This window comes from Callorhinus ursinus, unplaced genomic scaffold (genome assembly GCF_003265705.2).
Source record: "Callorhinus ursinus isolate GAN/ISIS: 27379988/994484 unplaced genomic scaffold, GSC_fseal_2.0 scaffold7, whole genome shotgun sequence".
NCBI lineage: Eukaryota > Metazoa > Chordata > Mammalia > Carnivora > Otariidae > Callorhinus > Callorhinus ursinus.
In genome coordinates, this window is record NW_027397069.1 from 27509482 (window position 1) to 27531771 (window position 22290).

Below are 22290 nucleotides of genomic sequence, written 5' to 3' on the forward strand. Positions count from 1 at the left end.
TCTCCTGTTGAGTTCGTAGGTGTTCAGAATGGTTTGATCCCTATTCAGCTGAATTCCTGAGACCAGACGAAATCTAGGTCTCCTACTCCTCCGCCGTCTTGCTCCGCCTCCGCATACGTTGCTTCTAAAAACTATCACCAAAGTATACAAAACGGAGCAGCATGAAATTTGCGGCAGCTCACTGAAAGTCAAATTTCTTTGAAGTTTTCTGTTTTAGCTTATATATTCATGTGAATCTTGAGCTCTATGATATGTGCTTGTTTTAATATCTAATCAATGTTTTACATTATTTATGAGTCAGATTACTTTAACTTCCCTTACTCCTCAATTTTAGAATAAAATTTATGTTCCAGGAGGCTGCACCATGATTTTTCCTGGCTCAAAGCAAAGTACTCTGAGGAATTTTGAGAAGCATGAGACATGTTGTTTTCAGATAATCCTCATAATCACCCTATGAAATAGGTTTTATTATCCTGATTGAGCAGATTGAGGAATAAGAAGCTTCAGAAACTTACACAACTGGTAAATAACAGCATTAGAACTTAAAACCAGGTTTGTCTCCACAGCCCATATTGGTCTTACCATATGCTTTTGTCATAATGCTTTTAAGTCTTTATGGAAATGGAAAGAGTTCAGATAATTCTGAAGTATTCACCTCAAAATTTCTAGGGTTCTGTACACTTTCAGTGTACTTGTTTTTGTTTTCATCCTGGAGAAGATGTGAAAAGGGTGGAAATTCAAATGCCTGTTCCTTCAAGAAGGAATTAGGCACCTGAAGATCACAGTTATCCTAAAGTCAGGTCCAGGAGAAGTCTGGAAGACCGTTAGACAGATGAAACATTTGGGCTCTCATGATATAAATCATGTTCTAGGAACTTAGATAGAGTGATTTGTTGGGAACAAGGATAGACCCAAATGGTGTCACAGCCAGGGACTCTGGATTTCCTCATGGAAGCTGAGTTCTCCTACTCCCTCAGAATCAAATTATTCGTGGAACCAGAATGCATAGGAATGCTTTTAAAAAAGAGAGGAGAGAGGGAGATCTTACTAAAGGAAACTGATTTTACTTACCTTTCAGCTCTTTGCAGCCCTCTCAATGGTTATAAGGGGGTATAAATTCACTGGATACATGAAGAAAAAAAGTCAGAAATGTGAGAGCAGAAAGAAAAATAATTATAGGCTGTAATTTCCTTAAATCTGCATAGTGATTTCTGTATTTGTCCTAATACTCATAAAAAGCAAAATATTTTATTTTCATATTCATGCCCTTTCTAAACACCTCTTCTTCCTAAGGAAGGGGATGCAAAGATCTTGTCTCATTATTTATCTTCTCTGTCTTCAGCGTGTGACTTGTGTCTTCCTGATGGCAAGATAGCAGCTGCAATGCCAGGTATGAGTTGAAACAGACTCAAGTTCTGATTTTACTGCCTAGATTTTGGACGTGATGTCCTGCAATGCAGCAGCCTTTATGCTACTATGAAGACAAAAGCCTTATTGGGAACAGCAAAGCAGGAAAAGATAAGGAGGCTGCTCCTTGATGACACAGAGCCTCTGTATCAGCCCTGACTGCTAACCCAAGATTTATTGCATATAATTAGCTACTGTTATTCTTATTTTCTGTTACTTGCAGATGAATACAATCCCTAACTGATATTACCTCGGGTTTTTTTTTTTTAAATGTCTTTCAAATAACCTGTTACTAAGACTTAGAAAATCTTGTGTCCTTTCTCATTTATATCTGTTTTGAGTGGATGTTCTAGTAAATATAGAGGTGAATGCTGTGATTATTTAGGCAGATATCATATATTAAGCATAACTCTATCAACACCTTCCTTTTGAGTTAAAAACCACCCCATGTGCCCTTCAGTAGTCACATTTCTGTCCCTTCAGTCTAAAGATGCTATGGAGTGAATGTTGTGTCTCCCCCAACCTCCAGATTCATATGCTGAAGCCTAGTCTCCAATGTGATGGTATTTGGAGGGTTGAGACTTTGGAAAGTAATTAGATCACAAGGGTAGAAACCTTGAGAATGGGATTAGTGCCCTTGTAAAAAGGTACATGGGAGAGAGAATTTCTTTCTTGGCCATGTGAAGGTTCAGGGAGAAGGTGACTGTGCATAAGCCAGGAAGTGGGCTTTCACCAGAAGTGAGATCTTTTGGCTCCTTGATCTTGGACTTGCCAGCTTCCAAAACTGAGAAATAAAGGTTTGTTGTTTAAGCCACTAGTCTATGGTATTTTTGCTATCACAGCATGAACTGACCAGGATAAGAGCTAACCATTATCCTGATTTGGGATAACCATTCACTTGTTACATATCTTTAGACCCATGTCTAATTTTTATACATTTCTTAACAATCCAAAACGTTGGTGTTTTGTATGGATCACAAGTGCAGCATTCCATAATCGTTATGTAAAGAACCGAGTATGTACTGCATGAAAACATTATGACCTTTTCCTCTTAGTTTAAATAAACTCCAAGGTAACTGGACTTCTAAAGCACCTTTCTGTTTGCCTGATATCTACTTTAGCAACAATTTTTTTACGACCCTCTGACTTAACGAAGTAAATAAAAGTTTTTTATCACTGTTAAAAAAATATATATCTTTAAAATATAGTTTAGTTCTCTTCTTGCTTTAGATGTAATAAATGGGAGTAATTTTCTGAGACTTGCATTTTTTCTTAACATTGTTTGTGAGATTGATCCATGTGAACAAATATGGCATTCCACATAAATAAAGCATGCAGTTGGCATTTACTTTTCAGTCCTATACAGTATTCCATGAAGCATGTAGCTTTCATTTCTTTCCATTTCTTTTTGGTATTTCCCATAGCCTGTAGCAGTAGTTCATTTATTTACATTTCTATGCAGTATTCCACATAATGTGTAGATGTAGTTCCTTTGTCCCCCTTTTGCTGTACAGTATTCTATGTGTGAACTTAAAATAATGGATTCTACTTTCCATGGACATTTTATTTGTTGGCTGTATAGGGCTATTATGAATGGTGCTGCCAAGAAGATGATTTTATGTCCTGGTCTTTGGTGGTAAGGGTTTCTCTGGGAGTATATACCTAGAAGTAGAATTGTTAGGTCATGGGGATATATACTTCTAATTTTACTAGAAAATCCCAAACTGTTTTTCCAAGTGGCTATCAATTTATTCTTCCACCCATTTTATATGAGAGTTCATTGTTTCACATTATTTCATTATTTTATTCTTATATTTTTTTTACAATGAACATTTATTATACTTACTATAAGAAAAGTGTTTTCCAAAATTTCAAAACATGATGGAAATAAACCTATCGTCATTTAGGGATATATATGTATATGTGTGTGTATGTGTGTGTGTGTGTGTGTACACATATATAATGAACCTTTAATCCTCTAAGAATAATGTGATCTTATTGATCGTTAATTGTGACTTTAGAATACACTTACAGCTGTTAACAAACAAATGGAAAACAATCTCCCCATTCCCAAGTCAAATATTCACTTTGTGTACCCGATATGATGCTCACATGAAGTACAGAGTACTTACCAGAAGTCCCAGATAAATAGCGTAGACAAGGAGAAAGATGTGAATTCCATTATCCAATTTGGGGATAGTGAAGAAATTTACTTCCCATTTTTTTTCTGTAATAAAACTGCTAATGTGGCAACTGTAGAGAATTCTTGAATTGTAAGATAAATGGCTGTGATTTTTATAGAGTGTTGGTATTTAAACAGAAGCATGATCTATCAGAAGGCTTAAGAAAATAAAGGTCTGGTTCTCTCTGGAGATCACAGTCTCATTTTGGGAAATGATCTCTTTCTGAAACAGACACTGCTTTCCTGGTGTTCTGACTGTACTGCCAGACCAGTGAGGTCCTGGAAACCTTAACAGCAGCAGAAACAATGTGTATCAAAAAGGCATGACACAGTTGGGAGGAATAATGTTAGCCAGGGGAAATATCTTTTTAACTTGTGACCTAATCCATATAAAAAATAAATTGATTTAGATATGCTTATAATATGAAAGGGAACTTAACTTTAAACATTCTCTTACTATGTTTAAAGTTTGAACACCTCTCTCATGAAAACCAGTTGACTACATTTTAAAAATTACGTATGCTATTAGGTAAACTTTTAGAACTCCAAATAAATAAAAGCATGTTTATATATATTCATTTTTTACTTCTGCTATTGAACTAATATAATTAAATAGTAGAAATATACCTGCAATAGAAATTTCAGAAGATTGGCTAAAGTTGAGGTAAACATTAAATTTTGAATTTTCTTAATAGTACCAAACACTATTACACCCACAAAATTTATTAAAACTAGAGCAATATAACTGAACTCTGTTTTCTTAAGTCTCCACTGAGCACTTCATGATGTAGCAACTTAAAGTTGGGTTCTAGAGGTTTATTTTGATACCAGATTTTAAGGCTTTTACAGCTGAAAAATATTTTTTCGCAAAGGTAGATCTAAATGGTTCTGGCTACCAAATAATAAAATGTATTTTTCAATTTCATCCCCAGTTTTCTAAAGCATTTGTTAAAAATAACATAATTATCCATTTTCCTTGTAGTACCAGCTGGATTTAATATATTTTAGCATTTTTTTAAAAGATTCATTTATTTATTTTCAGAGGGAGAGGGAGAAAGAATCCCAAACCAGCTGCCCCACTCAGTGGGGAGCCCGACACAAGGATCAGTGTCACCACCCTGAGATCGTGACCTGAGCCACAATCAAAAGTAAGATGCTCAACTGACTGAGCCACCCAGGTGCCCCTATATTTTAGTATTTTTAACTAGTGGGTATATACTTTATTTGGAAACTCAAAACAGATTAGAAAGGCCCATTTTCAAGTTTTCTGGTTGTGCAGATAAGAATTTTTCTGAGTGACTTATTTGTATCATTTTCAATGATAAAAATCCCACAAAAGATGGAAATATTTTTGAGCATCAGTTTCCAAAATATTCTTTACATACCATGAATTTCCTAAAACAAGAACTTCATAAAAAGTTCATCCTTTAATTGGAAACCTGTCCAGTACTTCGCTGTGAGCTAGCCCTTGAATCTCTGAATCCTTCAAAAGACTTGTGTATGTTTACTGTCATGCCATTAAATATTGTAAGATTCCTGCATACTTGAAGAAATCCCCTTCTGCAATGGGAAGCTGGGGCCAGACCTAAAGCAAGGGCTCCACTGTGGCCCAGCTTCAAGGTATATTATTCATCCTATATTGCAGGTGGTTGGTGCTGTGCTTCAGGGGCCCGGATTGACATCTTGTAGCAGTTTATTGAGTTTATTTGCTGCTGGTTTCAACTCTTGGCTGCAACAGCTGCTCTATGAATGATGCAATGAATGAATTGTACAGGCAGACTGTATCTGAGCTCTTAATGCAAATCCCCGTCTCCAATCCAGTCACAGGCAACGACCTTTAGTGCCTCACACAAAAATAGTAGTTCTTCGTACCTATTATTACTGAAACCACACATAACAAATACCATAAGCTGAAATATACCATAATCCATTGTTTCATTCAAAGGAACAAATCTTTCACTATGTGATATGTGACTTGTTTCCTCCAGTCTTTGGCAATATCTTCTTCTGTCTCCTAGCAATATTCGCTGAAAAAGAGATAATCTTCGACAGCGTTTTAGACTGTGTCTCTGTTCTCATTAAGTCATTACCATTCACTTACTGTTAATAGCAGGAAAGAGTTTCCTCATTGGTGCATGGCACTAGGTTTTCAGAAAGTAGTGAAAGAATCTTAAGAGATTTTTACACACCTGTCATAAGGTTTCATGGAAAAATTTGATAAAATATTGCACAGCATATGACATGACTTAAACATCCCTTAAAATTGTCATATTCTGTCTTTGTCTTGGAAGTTCATTTTTTTTATATCTGCTAATGTGATAGCTTTATACTATCATTAATATCTTCAGGCAGAATGCACTTGAGATTATTCTCAAATATATGTACACACACATATTCCAAATAATCTTCTTGAATAATCAGATGGTTATTGCTTCCAAAGTGTGATATGGCTAGTGAAGATCTTATATAGGAGTGGGAGATATCAGTTATGCCACTTAATTATTTGCTTGAGTATAGATGAGTAATATTAGCTGCAAGCTGTAGTTTCTTTGACAGGTGGCTTTAAAACACTCTTGTAATCTTGTGTGGTTTATCTTCCTTTAGTTTCACCAAAATTAAATAATATAATCATGACTCCACTTAACTGGTTCCAAGAAAGCTACAAGTAGTGGTAATACAAAGAGAAAAGATGATGAAGATATTATTGTTAACCCTCTAAGTCTAAAAATCTCTACTTGTTTCTTTGTTTTGTCCTTGATGATTGTATATCTCTAGTACCTAATTCACTTCTGGTGAGACTCATAGTGTACATATTGTCTTATAATGGTTTTTTCCTTTCTTGAACGTACATATCTAGTAATAACATTTTCTCTAGGTTATTCTTCCTGTAAGCCTGTCTCCACTTACATAATTTTTAAGTGACTGTCTTCATTCTTGCTATCTTGTATGAGTACCAGTCAATTCACTAGGCTCCACTGGAATCTAGCTTACTTTTGTACCTAGGCCCGAACTTACAGAAAGGCATGCAGAGGCCATATCATGACAAATTAGCAATGGTTTCTTTATTAAAAACACAAACATTAATCTTTGTACATTCTTATGACATGTGGCCACCCACCCATGATGATGAAACATCTTGTAACCCAATAAGATGTACATTTTCAATCTAGAGAATTTGGGTGAAATTTGGTTGATGTTTTACGGCAATCAAGCTGTAGTGCCTTCCTCACTCAGCTTCCTCATAAAACTTTTGGAGTTATTTTCTAAAGTCATTGCACAAAAAGTCTTGGATTGACATGAGAAAGACGTACATGCCTTAGCAAATGACGAGAACAAGCACAGTCTGAAAGAAAAGTATTTACTGACGTATGCAATGACAAGCAATCGACTAATTCTAATAGTGTTGGAGCAGTTACAGTGATTGACAAATTCATGTCAGGCTGTCCCAACGATTTGATTATTAGATTGAAAAATTTACCCGCATTATACATGCAAAATATGTCTATTTTCAAACTAAGGACAAGTAAGAAGAGGACCAGTCTTACCCTGAGAACGGAGTTAAATGAGGGTAGCAAGCGGCAGCTGACGGAGAATGCTCTATGACTAAAGAACTTGACATTTTTATTATCCCTTACCTTATAAAAGTATGGTTTTTTTTTCTTTGCCTGAAAGAGGGAAGCTCTAATATTTCCCAATTTCAAACATACACAAGAACTAAAAAGGACTTTAAGATCCTTAAAAAAAATCCCTAACAATTTAGGGAAAACAAATTCTTCCCAATTTTGGTTGACCTTTTCTGCAGTCATGAAAGGGTCACTTAAAACCCTCTGTCCTTGAATGCTTAGCTGTCTAACAGGAAGACCCTGGTGGCAGAGTTTCATAAACTGTTACTTTAAATACTTATGTCCAAGGTCAGATTGTCTGCTGTCATAAAACATATTAAAACAGTCAAATTCCATTTAGAGCAATAACTGTCTTTGCTTTACCAACACTGCCAGAAAAATGAAGATGTTTGAACCTGGTAAAGAAGTGAAGTTTCATAGGATGATGGAAAGGGTTCTCGAGAAATGCTGTTCTTTAAATCCTCCCAAGAAGGAAACTCTAGGTAAAACATGCTCTTCTTCTTCCTTTCACCCATATTTTTAAATTGAGTAAGCACTAACCTCCCTACCTTGCCAAGTGTTTGGGACCAGAGTGAGGAACCTAATGAAATTCCCCAACCGAGAAGAGCCTCTACTAAAATGGTATCACTAATGAACTTCCTCTGGATCTCCCTTAATAATAGCAGTAGGCTTTTTATAGCAAGAAGATGGATTCCATGTTGAATTAAGAAGACATTCTGACAAAATCACCTCCTTTTGCCTCTTTAAATGCTTTACATGAGCAATTACCTCTCAAAAGTGAGTCAAAACCTAGCTCATGTTGGTAGAGTCCACATGCTTGAAAGTACGTATGTGATCAAGATGGAGAAAATTTCACTTAGCAGATTCCTTGCAGTGTGAGTGTGTATGTGACTGGAAGGGACGTTTTGACGAGCAGCCTGCAGCAAGTGGATGATTAAGTAACAACAGATAGTTACACAACTGTTTCCTGAAGGGATAGTCACTGCTAACAGTAGGCTTTCATACAAGTCTGGGACAATGAAATGCGTTCTTGCTTATGACACTCTGAAAGACTGAGCACTGGATCAGGAAAGATTCTGAAAACACCTACCCCTTGTCGATAGCAAAAGTAGTGAGATCTGGATAAAGAAATGTTGAATTAAGAAATTTGGTTCTATAGGGTAAATGATGTAAAACCTTCCTAGTTCTTCTGTTTGATCTTAGGGAACTGTCTGCATTGTTCCTTACTACTTTTGGTATCAGTTGATAATTTCTGGGATGTCTGAAGAACTTTGAAGCTTTGTGGATTGGTGGTCAAGGAGAAACAAATGGAAATGTGTGAAGAAAAGCCCATAGGAGGAGCAGTAAGAAGTGTCACAGAAACAAGACAGTCAGTCAGGGTCGGGGTCAAGGAACTTGGGACATTCAGCAGTAGGAGAAACCTTCTGGCTTCTTTTTCCTGGACCCTTGTACATCTACTACTTTTCAGGTTCTCCATCTGTGCTGGCATTCTGGAAACCAAAGCCAAAAGAAATATATCACAGCAGCAGCTCCAAGGCATAAGGCTGTTTCAAACCAAAATTGATTTTTCACATCTTTAATCAAGCAGGAATGGCATGTTGTGAATATTTCTAGGGAGTAAATTTACTAGTGCTTTTAAGATTAGTCCAAGTTAGGTATTTGGCGGAGGTTTGGTTTCATTTTGATCCTTGGTCAAAACAGAATAAAACAGCACTGTATGCAATTCATAGTCAAAATGAAGCATAAAACATAGCAGACATTCATCTTAAGGTCTTTTATTAAAATTCCTACTGTTTGGTCCAGATCTGTAATCAGATCCTACAGGTGGAGTTTGCCATTACATAGAAGAAGAGAAAATAAAAGCTTTGAAAAACAAACAAAAAACCAGGAAGAAAAAGTAGGATGTTATTATTTTCTTTTCACTAAAAAAAGCTGTAGTATGATGGAACTGATTTCAGATGAAAACTATGAGAAAAGTTTCCTTGGATTGTTCTGTGTTTGTCTAGCATTCTTCAGTGATCCCATCAGGCAGAGGTGAATATTTCCTCTACATTGGACTGGGCTCTCCTGTATCACCTCTCTGTAGGCATTTCCTAGCTGTTAATGACCAGTTAGCTTCAGAGCCCTGGGCTTTGCCTCAGGCTCTTAACTAGCATCTCGTTAACTGGCAGGAAATGTGTTTCCTTTCTGTTGCTTAATTTTGTATATTCTTAATAGAACAGCAAGTACCTTGACTGAGGTAGACAACGTTACACTTTCAGCTTCTCATTTGTAAATAACCCCGTTATGAGTAATAGGAAGTGATCCAGCTGGTTGTAAAAAGACACAGGCTTAATGGGCAAGTCCTGGTGGACTAATGGTTTTGCTTGAAAAAACATCACACCTGCAGGACACATTGCTCCAGTTTTGTTCCAAACATAATGAGCCTGCGTTCAAGCAGAGATGCACACGAATCTCTCTGGGAGTTATAAACCTTGAAATATACAAGAGAAAAAATTTTAAAAAACAAATCTAGTTCATTTTTCTCTCTAGAGACTAACATTACACTATCTGAGCATCACTCTTTCCAAAGGCTCAGTCATTTCCAGATGTAAGGTAGAGCCACTTTTATATGCAATGTAATGCCTCTTTAAAATTTTATGCCTGGTCCATACAACATATGAATATACATAGTAGGAAAATGGCCACTTTTGGCTTTGGTGCCCACTCTGCCCTGCCTTTTTCTGACACAGGGATAGCAGAGTATCTAATACAGTAGTTTGTGATATTTACTTCATCAAAATTTGGTTCTTGTTTAACTTGTTGGCCTAATGTCCTATGCTTTACTGTAGCTGAACAAACATTTATGGGGCACTTACTACAGGGCTAGATTTATTTCATATGCCTCTAATGCCATGCCAACCTTACCATTTATCCCCTGGGCGTAGCTTGGTACCTGGCTTGGACTACGATAGCACCATTGCTAAGATTATATGTTCTGATGTCAGAGTGGTAGACTCTCTAGCTCAGTAACTTAGCTAAGTTACTTATCGCTTCTGTGCCTCAGTTTCCTCATTTGTATACCTTGAAGAGTAGCAGTATCTACCTCCAGATTGTGTGAGTCTCAAATGGAAAAACCTATGCTAAGTGCCTGTTGTATTTCCTGGCTTATTCTTAGCATCGAAATGTTAAATTTATTATTTATAGTGGTGCTTAATGTATTAGGGTTCTACAGAGGAACAGAAACAATAGGGTGTGTGTGTGGTGTGTGTGTATATATATATATATATATATATATATAGAGAGAGAGAGAGAGAGAGAGAGAGAGAGAGAGACAGACTTTACGGAATCGACGTACCACAATTGTGAAGGTGTGGCTAGTCCCAGGGAAGAGTTGAAGTTCAAGACCAAAGGCAGTCTTATGGCAAAATGTCTTGCTGTTTCAGGAGGTCCGTCTTTGGTCCATAAGGCCTTCAACAGATTAGAGGAGGCCCACCCACATTATTGGTTAAAGGGGGGTGTACTCTGCTTTACTCAGAGTCCACTGACGGAAATGTTAATCTCATTCCAAACAGTATTCACAGAAACATCCAGAATAATGTTTGACCAAATGTCTAGACACCGTGGCCTGGCCAAGTTGACATAAAATTTACCATCACATTTAATTAGTTCAATGAAATTAGTGAGCTTCTCAGTGTTACAGAATACAGGGCTTCCTTGGACATATCCTATTTCCTAGTACTGCAGGGAATATGAGAAGTATGGATCTCCTTTGCCCGAATCTACACTTCTGTAAGGCCCTATGCATCTAAATTGGGATTTAGATCCCAATCTTTTGACTTGTGTCCTCTTACCTTCTGTGATGGAGGATGTGTTCTTGCTTGATGTTCCTATTAGTCTTTGCTTTGCCTCCTCCCTATGCAGCTCTGTCAGCCTTCCCTGGGTGTCAGCCGTAGCTATTACCTCTGCCATTTCAAGGGCCATGGGTAGATGTATCCTCTCAGGGGAATGCATTAGTGTAACTGATTCTGTAGATTAATCTGAAAACAGCAATGTACATACTCACAGCCCTAGTCAGTCCCTGTAAACTGCTGTGCAATTAGGAAACCTGTACACAAAAGTGCCTAGTCAAGGGGCCGTGGAGGACTGAAGGCTAGTTCATGCAGCCTGGCCCAAGAAAGGATAGTATCCACCATGAAGGAAGAGCTACATTTTACTTTGGCTGAGATCCACCCACTGCAGAACTGTCTTCCCAGAGGGGGGTACATCTTTCTAGTTTTCCCAAAGGTACCACAAAGACTGGCCTGAATGGAATAGGAGGCAAAATTATATAAAATTAACCCGTAGGTAAAATTGTCTTTTCTGTACACAAATACCTCCCTTCAATGATTTGGCTTTTAAAGTGGGATAATGTATGTGACTGTCCTTCTTCCTTCCTCTGTTCATAACCCTTTCCCTTCCCACTTCCACCTCACCCCTACCCTGTCACGTAACAGCACTACCTCTCGCTGAAAAGCATCATGACTTCAGCTGTTAGCTTTCACTTACCTTCCTCTTTGTACACCACCATATACATTATTTCTTTAATTTGTACTGTGAGGTGTTTCCATTTCATAGCTATTAACATCAAAATTCATGATTTTTTAAGCATCTGCAACCAAGTCACAGTAGGTGACGAAGACAATTTCTGATGCTTCGTTCATTTTCAACTTTAACATTATGTGCATCTAGACCCAGATAATTCTTTGTTGTGAGGGCTGTCTTATATGTTGTAGGATATTTAGCGGCATCCATGGTCTCTACCCACTAGATACCAGTAGTACCCATCCCCCAAGTTGTGGCATCGAAAAATGTTTCCAGATAGTACCAAAGGCCTGGAAAGGAAAACCATCCCTGTTTTATTTGGTGCTTATTCCAGTACACCGTAAATATATGTTCTTGTATTAGTTTGCTAAGCCTGCTGTAACACAGTACCAGATTGGGCGGCTTAATCAACAGAAATGTATTGTCTCACTTCATTGTTCTGAAGTCTAGACGTCTAAAATCAAAAGGTCAACAGTATTGGTTCTTTTTGAGGCTATAAGGGGAGAATTTGTTCTAGCTTGTAGATGTCTTCGTTTTTTTACATTGCCTTTCCTCTGTGTGTATCTGAGTGTCCAAATCTTCCCTTTTTACGGGGATACCAATTATAGTAGATTAGGAACCCTCCTAATGGTAGTTTAACTTGACCACCTCTATAAAGATCCTGTTTGCAAATATGTTCACATTTTGGGGCACTGGGAGTAAGTACTTCGACATATGAATTTGGTAGGGGGAATATAATCCAACCCATGACAGTTCTAAAAAAAAGTGTATTCAAAACACAATTCTTTATTCATTTACTTACCAACTTAGCTGCTTCTGAACAGATACTATATGGCTGGAATAATTTGGTATCATACTTGACACATAAAGGTTCACGGGGACATTTGAATGAATGTACAAAACAATTTTTTCAAATATAGTAAGTGAAATAACTAAAAGTCAATATAAATAATATAAAGCAAAAATAGGCAGTTGATAAGCAGGGAGAATAATTTATAGCTTTTTCTAACCTGAAACTTTTAGCAGAATTTAAGGGACATTATAGATATGCCCATATTTAGAGTAGTGCTAAAGGTTTAACCACAGTTTTATTTCTAATTCACTCAGCCATTTTGAAACAAAATGATAATGGGAAAACTTTTCACATGGTCATGTATTCCACAGTTTCTTTGTAGGCTTTAAAGAGCTTTTCTACCAGAGTAGAGCTCACTGGTACGAAAGGTTTCCTGGAGTTTCCTATCACGGAAAAGGTTGAAGTTATGCCAAAGACCATCCTGTCAAGATAGGGTGTGTATTCAATGGGAAACACAGAACAAAAAAAGGGGGGCAGGATAGGGGTTGCAAGAGGACTAATTAGTGATTACATGAGGCAATGGATTTCATGACCCCCCAAAGGTTCCTTGAAAATCAACTTAGATTCTAAAGAGGTAATGGCCATATCAAATGCAGTACAGTTTTATACTGTGGTGTGACACTGTTTATGTGAGCATGCTGCTTCACGGATTTAAGGTCATGCAGAGATTATGATGACACAGGAGGGATATCACGCATGCTACTCACTTTGATGTGGACCTGTATTAATGGCCTCTTCAAGAAAATATACTGAATGGCATGGGGCTTGGGGGAAAGTCTTTATCTTGTTCTTCTTGGAGGGTGTTTCTGTTGGTTCACTGATTGTCATTTGAAGGTGAATTTTCTACTCCTGGTTGCACCCATGCTCTTTTGCCAAAAATGCTTTTTTAAAATGTCTTTAAAGTGTCATTCAAATGCAAAGGCTAAGAATGGCAGCTATAAGCAGGACCCCTGAGCACCACAGAACTATAATTTTATCTATAACTGTGCCCAATTATTTTCAAAAAAGAAGTTCTGTAGAATGTATCAAATATAGGGCAATACCAAAATTTGTCCATGTTTCATCCTTGCATTTAATAATCTGCTGTTGCACAACTGTTCTCCTTGGAGTTCCCTGGTCTCTTTGTATAACTTTATCTCCTCTATGAGACCCACCAAGGTTACCTATATAAGGGTTGCTGTGATATACAGGTGGTACCAAGACTTCCTCCAGAGCTTCCTCCTTTCATGTTATACCTTGCTCCATCTTTGTTTTCCCATGATTGGTCTCTCTACGTGGGCTCCCTTTTTCTTGCTTGCCTTCTGATTTCTTACTTTTGGTTCTGTCTCCTGGAGGCTAGGCTGGCCTCTTCCTTTGCAACAAGGCGTCTTAGAAAGCATAGAACAAGGAAAAACCCTACTGGGTTCAGCCCAGAGTCCATGACATTTGTCTGCTGACCTCATGACCAAAGTTCCTATTAGGCCCTGCCTGTCACAATATTTGGGCAGTCCTGGCTAAATACCATAAGTGACTTCTCCATTTCTAAGTAGGAAACAAAAATGCTCATAAAAGTAGAGCATTACATCATCATCATAAACATTAATGTGAAATTAAAAATACACATTAATGTAAATATTACAATAAAAAGATATTGAACTTCAAGACTTATTCAATAATTTTAAGTTAAGCATCTGCCTTAGTTTGGGCTGCTATAACGAAATACTATATACAGAATGGCTTAAAAAAGCAACATGTATTTCTCACAGTTCTGGGGACTTGAAGTCCAAGATCAGGATGCTGATATGACTGGGTTGTGGGTGAGAGCCCTCTTCCTGCTTTACAGATGGCTACCACCTTCCTGTTTTCTCACACGGCAGAGAGAAAGGGCTCTGGTCTCTTCCTCCTCTTATAATTATACTAATCACGGGGGCTCTACTTTCATAAACTCATCTAAACCTAACTACTTCCCAAAGGCCTCACCTTCAAATACCATCACACTGGGAATCGGACTTTAATCTGAATTTTCTTTGTGGGGGGACACAAACATTCAGTCCATAGTAGCATCCTTAGAAATTACATTGTATCCTCAGTGAATTGGTCATGTCAGTGCACTTACTGAGTGACATTTCCAGTTTGATTGATTGCCTACCTAGTGTTATCAATCCTTCGCTCCTATAGAATCCTTCTAAAACCAAGGGATAAACTTGGCTTTCTGAGGGCCTGATCCAACCTTGTGTTGTTTGACCCCAAAATTTTTCAGAAAATGAAAAAAAAAAGGTAATTTCCAGTGTTTAAAAAATAAGAGAACTCTCATAAAAATCTAAATTTTAAGTATCACTTGAAAAAGTAACAGTGATAGCAACACTGGGCAGTTAGCTATTCGCATGCCACAGTTGGCAGGAGCCCTTTACTGCCTTGCTCTCCATGGCATGTTCTAGTTCATTTTTACTCATTTATGCTTCCCTCCTGGCTGCTGCTGGTGTGGCATGATGTCCCCTAACACAGGGGCCACCTGGCTACTCTTGGTAAATTTACCACCTGGATTTAATCATTACTGCATTTTTTTTTCATGTCCAAAGATATCAAATATAAGTATGTTTAAATGTTTTGTATGGTGAAATTGTCTCTAAATAAAGTGATCCTAAGTCTCCCCCCTCTTATCTCTTATCTTTAAACCTTTTCATAAGCTTCTCTAGTTACATTAATTCCAGGGTTATATTTTGGCCAGGTCTTAAATTTTTTAAAAAAGTTTCTTGTCTTTTAGTGAAATGAAAATAATAAGTTTCTTTCTACCTTTTCTTAGAAAAAAAAACCCAAAATCTGAAGACTGTTTCAAGATGGTTATTCTCATACCTTAAGAATTTCAAATTCAGAGCTATGAAGCACTGGGCATTTCAACGTTTGTACTTACAACTTTATCCATTATATGTGCAGTGATGCCAAGAGAAAATTTTATTTCCCTTTAAATCACAATCTCAAATATTGCAAGATAAACTATTTACCTATAATGCTCGTATGGTAATGATAAACAAATAGCTGGAGAGTACTGGGAGAGAGAAAAAATTAGTCTTTGGTAAGTAATAACTGTAAGTATGAAAAGGAACAAGGAACGTAGAGTCGGCTCCTCCAATTTCTCCTGTTCAATTTCATTTAACACTGGGAAAAAAACACATCCAAACCAGTCTTGCCTAACCCACATTAATTGATAATGAAATAAATCTTAACTAATATGTTTTGATCAAGTCATTTTCAGAAGAAAATATGCCACATTCAGTATTCATAAACTACCATCGTCAGATTTTTTCTTTTTTATCTTTCTAAAGAACCATTTGTAATAGAGGGCTTCAGAAGCGATGGAAATGGGACAGAGGGCGTGGTCCCAACAGAGAGCACCCTCCTGGCTCACTGTTCCAGGAGGGCAGGGGAGCTGGGTAATTGGCCCACTGCCATGCACTCCTCATGCAGCAGCCACCACTCCTGGTTTCCCCAAACAATTTTTCTTCTCCTGCACACTCTAACAAACTAGAATTTGAAACAGCAGTGAACAGGACCCCTTTCAACCCTGAGGCTTTTCTGAGGCAAAGAGGCCATGCTTCCTGCCATGACTGAGGTCTCTGCTCTGATGTCCCCCAGTTACTGGTTGAAACTGTGCTTTGAAATAACTGTGGAGAGAGGAACAAGAAGTGTTAGTGCTGGAAATTTAAGAAGTTGGAGTCTCTCTCTCTCTTTTTTTTTTTCTCTCCGTGTGGAATACCTCCAAACTTGTGGAAGAGAACAATGGTGGTTTCATCCGTGTGTGTGTATATGTACGTGTGTGTGTGTTCTTCATTTCCAGTTGTCAGGTGTTGCTTTAAATGTAGCCCTGCCTGAGAATACTACCCATGGATGACAGTGAAACAAAGAAATAGGGATTTTCATTTTATGCAAATCATTGTGTTAATTGGGGATCAGGTGGTGTGTTTCCTGAAGTAAGCAAAGGGAAAATCATATTTATAGAAGCTGTCAATGTACAGCATGCACACTCGAGCTTTGACCCTGTGTGAAAAGAGCAAACAGCCTATTGCCAATTCTATTAGGAAATTAAACTCTTTTGGGGCTAGCAGTTTGTCAAATCTGATGACTTCAAATATGAAATAAGAAGAAAAGCAGACTTTCTTTACTGATGAGCTTCTTCCACCTCACCCCCACCCCTCCAGAACATTCTTCCAACTATATTGCAAACCTAGTTAAGGCTCTGGAATGTTATTTGTGCAGTTAATTTTTTTGAATTCAATCATAATATAACAGTTGTCTCTACATAGTTAGTTTTGTGTTCTTAATTGGAATAAGTAGCAATCAAACTTCTTAAACTTTATTTAATAAATACATTTAACTCAATATTATTTCTCGATGCAGCTAGCCCAATACTTAGGTCATTTAGTTGTCCTATAGCCTAGGATGAATGCTTTGGCCTTGATAATTATTGTCTACACTGTCTGAATTTGTTGTATAATTACTTGGTATTCTGCTTCATTTTGACTGTTTAGACTTGGCCTTTGAGCACTTGGCATTTTGCTCACAGGAAGGAATTTACAGATGCATTCCTCAGCTGATAAATGTAATAGCACATGATGGTGTGAATCCTAATTAGAGAATCACACATCTCTAGTACATTAGGGTCAAGAGCTTTCAAGTATCAGAGTAGTGTGTTTATCTCATTAGTATATGCAGCTTTGGAATTGATTATTGCAATAATAGTTGTTTTTTTTTTAAATTAGGGTAATTAAAATTTGTAGTGTTTCCTTTTTATGTTGGGTAAACGCTAGTTTTTTTTAAGTTGGCTTAAAATTAATCTTTAGAGTTTTGATTTTTTAAAATCTGTGGCTCTTCTTTGTATATAGGCAGTTTTATAGGACTGCCTACATGTGACACTGTAGAAAGAGAAAAGTCAAGACTTACGTTAAGTGGGATATAAACAGCTCTTTCCCTCTGAGAATTGTCTTGAAGATGTCTCTTTCCTTAAGTGTGCTTATAATGCTCTCAATCTCTCTAACATTTTTTCCCCCCTGAGATCCATAAGATTGAGGCATAAAATTTTCCGGTTAGGATGATTTTCATATAGACTAACCTTGTGGCAGAAAGCACATCTGTCCCTCTTTCTCTGTCTACTTAATATCTATCAATAGGTATTTGATAAATGCGGACTACGTTCAGTGATCTATGCTGGACACCATGGAGGAAAACGAAGGAGTTCTCTAAAGCACTGCCTAGATTCGGAGTGTTGGGCCTATCTGGAATTTGCGGGTGGTAAAAGGGTAAAGATAACAAACCCATCTGGTGACATGTTAAAAGAACTTTAACTGTGAGCAACAAAATAGTGACAGTATTTGGTTATAATCCACAGAATAAAGTAAGTACCCATGAAAACTTTAACTGTGAGCAACAAAATAGTGACAGTATTTGGTTATAATCCACAGAATAAAGTAAGTACCCATGAAACCATGCTCATCTAAGTAGATGAATGATGAAAGGAATAAAGAAGAGGGACACATTTTTCTTACAGAGGAATTTATATGTGAAACCCCCCGCCCCCAGAAAACTGAGCTTAATTTTGTCTCTCCTGAAGTATGAGCTGGACTTAGTGATTAAATTCCAAAGACTAGAGTACGGAAAGGGAAAAATAATGACTTTATAGTGGCAAAACCTAGAATGCCCCACCTGAGAGGATCAAGGTTTACAACATCAGTGCTAAGTCATGTTGATACCGTGTATTCTTTGTATCTTGTGATGAGAGGGTGTCTTAAATCCGGCTGCTGTAATACTTACTATAGACTAGGTGGCTTAAAGAAAACAAATGCATTTCTCACAGCTCTGGAGGCTGGGAAGTCCAATACCAAGATGCCAACAGTGTCCAGTGAGGGTCCTCCTCTGTGTTTGCAGACAGCAGCCTTCTTGCACATTCTATGGGTTTGGACAAATGTATAATGATAGGTGTCTATCATATAGTATCATACAGAGTATCCCTGTGTCTCATCTGCCCAGAGCATCCCCTGTGTCTTATCTTTTCTTTTAAGGGCACTAATCCCATTCACGAGAGCTGTACTCTCATGACCTAATTACCTTCCAAAGACCCCACCTCCAAATACCATCAAACTGGGGGCTTGGGGCTTCACCATATGAATTTTTGAGGGACACAAACATTGACTCCACAGTGGAAGGACTCCTTGCCTCTGTGGTATTTTTTCTGTACTTCCACTCTAATCATGAGAAAGTCACAGACAGATAAAATTAAAGGACAAAACAGCAGGCTGATACTCTTTGCATAAAAACTGAGACTCTATCACAGATTAGAGGAGAATAAGGAGACATGACCAAGTGCAACATGGTAAACTATACTGGATCCTGGAACAGAGAACATCAGTGAAAAACTGGTATAATTTGAAAACCAATCTATAGTTTAATTATTTTGTACCAATGCTAAATTTTTATTTTTGACAACTATACCCCTAATTAATATTAAGGAAACTGGCAGAAAGTGTATATGTACTTTTTGGACTACCTTTGCAAATTTTCCAAAATTCTGAATTTATTTCAAAATAAAACATTTGTTAATAAAAAACGTTATCATTAGACAAATGTGTTACTTAGAGCTACTAGTTTTAAGAGGAAGAGCAGATCACAGTAGAGAGAGGTGGCTTCTGGAAGGAGTGGGACCATATGACAGGTCCCCCAAATTGGAGAGGATTTGAGGCCCATCACAGATTCCTCCATCCCAGAACCTCTCCTTTTGGACCTTTTACATAAGACCAAATAGATACTGCTGCAAGTAATTCTGATATCAAAGCGAAGTGATTTTGTCTTAAATTTGGGAGCCCTGGGACTAGCTAATTCCATCCAAATGGCCTTTCATCTGCAGGACACAAGCATTGCCCAAATTGAAGATCCCTCTGGTCACAAGGACACTTCTTCCCCTATTCTTCTGAGGCTCTACCCCCCTGTGGTTTCTCTGTCCCTCTAGTCCACTGTGCTCTCTGAAAGCAAGATTGCCCATATTCTTAGCTTGACCTCAGAATGTTCTTTTCACCTCAAGCTTTTACTTAAATGAGACTTCCTGCAAAAGCAAAACATTCAATTTTCTCCATCGTGCTTTCTTCTTTTACCATTTTTACAGAACAAATTGAGAAGGCAATTAAAGGGAATCAAAAACACACAGGACCATATAGTTTTTAGACCAGTTCTCTCATGATTTTAAGGGAAAAGATAATTCTTATATACTGTAATGAAATACAAAATCACGGGAAAATGATGAAAGGTTGCTTACTCTTTCAGTGAGATTAGATTAATAGCAAAATTTAGTAATGAACAGTAACAGTAGCAAAATAGTACATGGACTAATTTCACTTAAGATACAAAGATGCAAAATAAAATCTTAGCAAATGGATGTCACAGTTTCTTAAAAGAACAAAACCATAGCCATAAATGCAGACAATGCTCCTTTTTTTGAGGTAGAGTTGATGTATAGTATTATATTAGTTTCAGGTATACACATGATTCAATCTTTGTATGTATTAGAAAATTATCACACTAAGTTTAGTTAACATCTGTTACCATACATAGTTAAAATATTTTCTTCTGATGAGAGCTTAATGTTGACTCTTAGCAACTTTTGAATCCCCAATATAGTATTAACTATACTCACCATGCTATACATTAACATCCCTATGACTTGTTTTATAACTGGAAGTTTGTACCTTTTGACATCCTTTACCCATTTCTTACCCCTTCCATCCTCTGTTTTCTGTATCTATGAGTTGCTGTTCTTTTTTTTAAGATTCCACACATAAGTGAGATCATACACTATTTGTCTTCCTCTGTCTTATTTATCTGACTTATTTCACTTAGCATAATTGCCCTTAAGGTTGTCTACATTGTCACAAGTGGCAGACTTCCTTCTTTTAATGGCTGAAAAATATTTCATTTCTTATTTTCTTTATTCATTCATCTGTTGATGGACATGTAGGTTGTTTCCATATTTTGTCTATTATAAAGCTGCAATGAACATGGGGGGACATACCTTTTTGTGTCTGTGCTTTGGAATTCTTTTGGGATACATACCCAGAGGGGGAATTTCTGAGCCATATGGTAGTTCTACTTTAATTTTTTGAGGAATCTCCATACTATTTTCCACAATGGCAATACCAATTTATATTCCTACCAAAAGTACACAAAGATTTTTTTCTCCACATCTTTGTCAACACTTAGTTCTTGTTTTTTTTATAGTAGCCATTTTAAAAGGTGTGAGGTGATATCTCATTATTTTGATTTGCATTTCCCTGATGATTAGTGGCATTGAACATCTTTTCATGTACCTCTTGGCAAGGCTCTTTCATTTTAACTGCTGCATACTTCGAGTCTACATAGCTTAATTTATTTAACCCTCTTTCCATTGGTGACTATTTGGGTATTCTCTTAATTTTGACTATTACAAGTAATGTAGCAATTATTTTTTTTGCACATACATCCTAATGTACATATTCTGTAAGATACTGAGCAGTAGAATTAGCAGCCAAAAAGATAAATGAATAAAAATACAATATCCAGTTGATAATTCAGTGAGTTAGAAATGGAAAAAAAGGGGTTTTATTTTTTTTATTTTTTAAAAGATTTTATTTATTTATTTGAAAGAGAGAATGAGAGAGAGCACATGAGAGGGGGGAGGGTCAGAGGGAGAAGCAGACTCCCTGCTGAGCAGGGAGCCCGATGCGGGACTCGATCCCGGGACTTCCAAGATCATGACCTGAGCCGGAGGCAGTCGCTTAACCAACTGAGCCACCCAGGCGCCCAAAAAAGGGGTTTTAATTTGATAGAGTATATTAAGAAGGAAGCATCATACTGAAACTTTTAAAAAAACCATGCAAAAGCACTGGCTATAAGAAATAAAATTTATATGGGATATGGACACAGTACTTGGGTGTTGTAAACATTAAACTAATACAAAATTCCTAGCAATTTGGCTTGCATTCTTTGGTACCTTTACTCATTATTCATTCATCTATATATTCATGCTTTATGTAGGTAGATATATATGTATATTAAAAAGGGTATTATAGGATACTATTGTTCTGAAATTTGCTTGTTAAATTTTGTCATCATACTTTTTAAAGATTTTATTTATTTATTCGAGAGAGAGAGAATGAGAGATAGAGAGCACAAGAGGGAAGAGGGTCAGAGGGAGAAGCAGACTCCCTGCCGAGCAGGGAGCCCGATGTGGGACTCGATCCCGGGACTCCAGGATCATGACCTGAGCCGAAGGCAGTCGCTTAACCAACTGAGCCACCCAGGCGCCCCTAAATTTTGTCATCATGTTAAGGTCCTTCTGTGTTAGTATATACAAGTCTATCTCACTCATTTTTAATAGTTGCATAGTCCATAGTATTTGATAATTTTAATTCTCCCTTGATTTAGGATATTTGGGTTTTCTCTAAATTTAATTATTCTAATAATGTTGTTTGAACATTTCTGTATATCTGTCCTAGTGTTCATATTCCCGTAAGATGGATATCAAAAATAAATAGAAAGTTAAGGAGGGCTGAGGAAGCAGAGTTGAGCTAGTGTGTAACTTTGAAGAACCTACCTGAAAAGAGAAGGAAAAAAGATATGCATTATCTAAAAGTGTTAAAACAATTATTTTATATTTTGGGGAA

The 22290-nt window shown here is 37.2% G+C and overlaps 1 pseudogene; it reads right to left on the bottom strand.

The window, feature by feature from the left end:
- LOC112826341 (glutaredoxin-1 pseudogene) overlaps nt 1-11175 on the bottom strand; it is a 148800-nt pseudogene extending 137625 nt beyond the window's left edge.
- Nucleotides 11176-22290: the final 11115 nt, after the last annotated feature.